Consider the following 4979-nt stretch of genomic DNA (forward strand, 5'->3'; position numbering starts at 1 on the left):
GCGCTGCCTTGCTCAACCATATATCAACTCCGCTTGAAGATGAACTCTGGAATAGCCAAATATAAGAGCGTATGCGTGGCGTACAAGTTTTATTGGAGTTAGCAAGACAGTGTCATCTGGTATTGGAGATTACTAAGGTGCGCTCTGTTACTCATATCCCTATCTCTTCCTCATCGAGCTCTCTGAGCACCTCCTACAAACACACGGAGAAAAAAATTTGCTGTGGCTTAGCTAAGGTTAAGCCCGGATATCTCGAAGCGAAAACCGCTCGTCTAGCTTTGCGCTTTTCATATCTTCGCTGCGTTTTAGCCAACCCCCAAGCTACCACTTCTGGATCGGTGTTTCTGCGCCGTCCGACTGTTGCTTATTTTCCTTCCATGGCGAGTTCTAAAGCGCGCCTTATGGAGGAGCAGAAGCAGCGGCGCACATGCGCAGTAGCACGCGGCGGCGGAGAAAGGTCACGCGACGGAGTCAGCGGCGGCAGCGGCGACGGCGGCCACCTGCGCCATGCATGACGTCACTCGGTTTCACGCATGCGCAGAAGTGGCAAATCTGGGGCTCCGGCTCACGCGAAGCGCGGTGTTGGCGAGCCTAGTGAAGCTTTTCGCTTCAAAAAGAAAGGAGACATTGCGTCGCCTTTCCTGACGCCCTAGCTACCCGATTAATATTCCGTTAGGTTTTCTGTGTCCTGCAGAGGTCAATTTCGCAGTGTCCCGACTACGCAATGCTTTTCTAAACGCCGACCTTTCAGCTGAACCAAATTTTTCAGCCAGGCAAACGAGCTTTGTGTTTTGCTAATTTATTTGTCATCTAACTCATCTATAGATGACAAAACCATAACAACGTGATTTATTATTGACTACCTTTCTCGAAAGCCAAGTTGATCTCCTCGTTAATTGAAATTTCGAGTCGCTCTGATTCCTTAAGTGATTATCTTAATAGGTATAGCACGTAGGCAACGGACGTTAACGTGATGAGCATGTTTTTTTTTTTTTTAATCCTATGCCTCTTTCTAACTATTTATGATGGTGCTAGAATAACTGCGGGTTACAGGCCCAGTCGTGGACAAACGTTAGCTGGACGCCACGTACTCCATGGAAAATGAGTTATTTCTGCGCATATATATGCCGTGCATCAAGTGAGCTAGGATTCTATCCTGCGGATGAAGCAAGCGTGCCGCATCCATGTATCTACGTTTTTCATTGGCCTATTTTACCAATAAAAACAATGAAAGCGATTAATGCGCGAATAAATGGATATTTTACTGAGAATCGGCATCCCACAAACTTTGCCTATGACTCTATCTCATTGACCAAAAATAACCGGACAACAGGGTTTGCCTATCAACCGTGTAATGGAGCCCTTATTACATCCCTAAACAATAACGCATCTCAAAAGGTGGGAACATGTGCACTCCTTACATAACACACATGCAGAACATAAGAAATGCATCAGTGTTCCGCTGTGTGGCCGAGAAACAAAATCCGCTTCTTGGGAATATCTGGCAACGACGGTATAGGCCACACGTCATGACCCAATTGCGTCTCCCCTATCCTTCAAAAGATACTCGGTTACATAAGTACCCCCAACTGTTTTTCCCTTCTGAATGGCTTGTGAGGCTTCCTTTCATTCCGCGCTCTTTTATTGCAAAAGCAATACTGCTAGCACTTCGAGCCTTTGGCGTGTCGTGGCGCCTCCATACATGACCTTTCGCGTGACCGTGTGACGTCACGCCAGACCGAGAGACGGGGCCCCAGCTCGCGCCATCGGATGGTGGCGGTGAGTCCTTACAGAAGCCGCAGCGGTGACGTCACACCATTTTCACGTGACCATGTGAAGCCACGCCAGACCGAGAGGCGGGGGCCCCAGCTCGCACCATCGGATGGTGGCGGCGATTCCATACACGGCGCTGTGTCGCAGCCGAGAGAGGGCGCTCGCTGTTTGTGACGTTACGCTAGGAGGATAAATGGGGCTGTGGCTCGGCTCCTCGCAGTAGTCGGGGCGCAGGAGCCGAACAAGGTGCAGCCAGGGGTATTGCTTTCGCAATCTTCTAGGCTTAACCAAGCTAAGCCTTCAGCCATTTTTTTTTTTTTTGATGAGATAATCAACATCCCTGACACCCCTGCTCTTGCCGTTATTGCCACAGTTCTTAAGACTACTGCACGAATATGTTCGTGTAAACTTCCACGGCTATTTTAATATCATCCTCTATATTGCTAATTATACTGTTTTCTGAACTCTTGTAACGCATGCGTCTAATTTCCGCTCATGACTATTTTCTAGTTTCCTTAATTTAAGATTTTATCTGCATTTCAGATGTTTTCTCGGTCTTCCTTGCCCGACGTATGTTTTGTTTGGTTGGTTTGTGGGGGTCCCAAAGCGACTCAGGCTATGAGAGACGCCGTAGTGGAGGACTCCGGAAATTTCGACCACCTGGGATTCTTTAACGTGCACTGACATCACACAGCACACGGGCGCCTTGCTTTTCGCCTCCATCGAAAAGCGGCCACCGAATGTTTAGGTAGGCTCATTGACTAACGGTTATTCATTAGCTATCAAAGGTTTGGTTTGTGGGGTTTAACGTCCCAAAGCAACTCTGGCTATGAGAGACGCCGTAGTGGAGGACTCCGGAAATTTAGACCACCTGGGGTTCTTTAACGTGCACTGACATCGCACAGCACACGGGCGCCTTGCTTTTCGCCTCCATCGAAAAGCTGCCGCCGAGGGCGGGATTCGATCCCGCGTCCTTTGGAACAGTAGTCGAGCGCCGTAACCACTGCGCCACCCCGGCGGGGAGCTATCAAAGTTCTGCTTGCTAAGGTACGTAGCAGAACAGACCAGATAATTTAGTGCACTCAAACTGCACATGCATTGTGCGTGAGATATTGCTGTCACTAGTGGAAAGCCAGCCTTGACGGTATAGTATCGGCATCGTTATCGACCAGGCACGACAAACAAGACGCGAGTGCTAAGAAAAAAAAAAGAAAGAAAGAAAACTATCTGCGTCATGGTTCAGTCGTTTGGAACTAATTTTTGTTCAAACAGTGTGCAGCACGATCTCGAGGTCAGCTCAGCGGAGAATGACCGTGTTTATAGCATTATCTCCTCGACACGCTGAAGCTAAAGATCAGGGTGAAAACCTTTTGACAAGGATAGTCTGTAGAAGTCAGTGACCCGCCGACAGACCGGCCACTTGCAGTCCGTCGTGAAATCAAACCTTGGGAAGGGCGAACGGCTAAGTAACTTCAGCACTGCTAAGGACTTATCTATGCACTGTCATTTGTACTAAGCGTAAGTTTTTGGAATGGAAACTTACCACAGCTGCAACGAATGTTTCCTGCTTGTTTACTAAAGTGAAAGGAATACGAATAAATCACGGAGAATTAAAACAAAAAGTTGAAATGTATAGAGTCAAACTAAAGTACGCCGACTGTAAATATTTCTTCGTTTTTCCGGGACTTCACAGTCAAGGTACCTCTTTCTACGCATTTCCTATCCAGTGTGGTCGTGTGCATTGTGTTAAGCTATTCGAAATAAACAAGGTTATCCTTTAACATTGACTTCGGCCCAGCTGCACTGTTAGACATCTATCACCTGTGTTTTCGTTATATAGAACCTGCTACTGCCTGTTAATGCGATCCACATTTTTCTTCTTTTTCTTTTTTTTTCATGGAAGTATAAACTAGGCTATATTTGCTTAGGCTAGATGGTTTCGTCGTTATTGTTCCCTACTTTTATTCTATACCTGTTGTTTTCTACAAATCCACTGCGAGAGATGATGGAGTGGTATATCGCTATTGGCTTCCTTACTTCACCTTGGCGACAAATGTGAGAGCTTTTGTCGTCTTTGCGTGTCCCTGTATTCTGCATAGTACTACCAACCTTATTATTATTATTACAACGAGACAGTTAGTGGTTCACTTGAGCCGTGGTCGCTAGTGTAGCTCCCCACATGACCATTACTTCACCACCATGTGAGCAACACGTGCACGTACCAGTAATGTTCCTATCACGTGATCGGTGACGTCACCGGTAGCGAAGAGCCGTCTGAGCTCTCACCGCACAGTTGTTGGCGCAGTTTCTACGTAGCCTCGCAGATAGAAAAAGCGCAGACAGTTGCGCTGCTGTCAAACGAGTTAAGACTAATTCGCATACAAGTTCCTAACTCGAAAATATATTCCAGGGCTTGCGAGACACAATTTAGCGGCAGAACTTTTTAGCCCGCAACGCAGAGTGCAAGAGCGCTACGTCCTTCTTGTCATGTAGCCTTTGCCAAACGTACACAGCCCAAGAAGTGTGCTTGTAGACCGTGTAGTGAACTCTATGCTAGCACGCTTGGAATTACTAATGTTCAGAGGATGATAAAGGCAATTCCTCTCAACTTGAAGCGGCTTGTGACGCTATAGGTACCCATAGCGAGTCCCTCAACATATAGTTGCAAGCAAACCCTTCGGACTGCACGCTCATTTGTAAATACTGTACAGTTTCCCTAAATATAAAAGGGAACGATCAGTCTGCGCAAAAAAAAAAAAAAAATACGAACACGAAAGTAATTTCTCTAGTAAAGCAGAAAATTACTTTTTAACATTATGCGCCACTACGAATTCTACAGTTCACAAACGAAAAAAAAAATCCGCGTTTATTCCTCATAATTAGGTAATCATTTAGTGAATGCTGCCACTGCTCCCTTTAGCATTGGGCGATCCTGCATACATTGTGTGCCCAGTCTCGTACTCGGCACGCTGCACTCATGGCCGATGAGGTAGCGGCATAGGTTACTCATATAAGTCAGAGTGGAATAAAGGCAAGAAGAAGTGCAGGAGAAAGAAGTAGGGTCCCCACAAAACATGTGTCGATATCTAAAGACACAATAGCAGCATTAGTTTTACAGGGGCTTCTGCGAGAGGGAGAATACAGAGCGGTGAAAGCGGGGGCAGTAAAATGTCACGAGTCGTGAAAGCTAATCCAGAAGCCGTTGC

At 46.7% G+C, this 4979-nt stretch overlaps 1 non-coding gene across 1 annotated transcript; it reads right to left on the minus strand.

Annotated features, from left to right (window-relative positions):
• Positions 1-2718: 2718 nt before the first annotated feature.
• On the minus strand, positions 2719-2791 carry TRNAS-ACU (transfer RNA serine (anticodon ACU)). Its single transcript has one exon. It is a non-coding gene; the product is annotated as a tRNA-Ser (tRNA).
• Positions 2792-4979: the final 2188 nt, after the last annotated feature.

The sequence above is a fragment of the Amblyomma maculatum genome, chromosome 5, assembly GCF_055883805.1.
Source record: "Amblyomma maculatum isolate TAMU_Amacu chromosome 5, ASM5588380v1, whole genome shotgun sequence".
In the NCBI taxonomy this organism is placed as follows: domain Eukaryota; kingdom Metazoa; phylum Arthropoda; class Arachnida; order Ixodida; family Ixodidae; genus Amblyomma; species Amblyomma maculatum.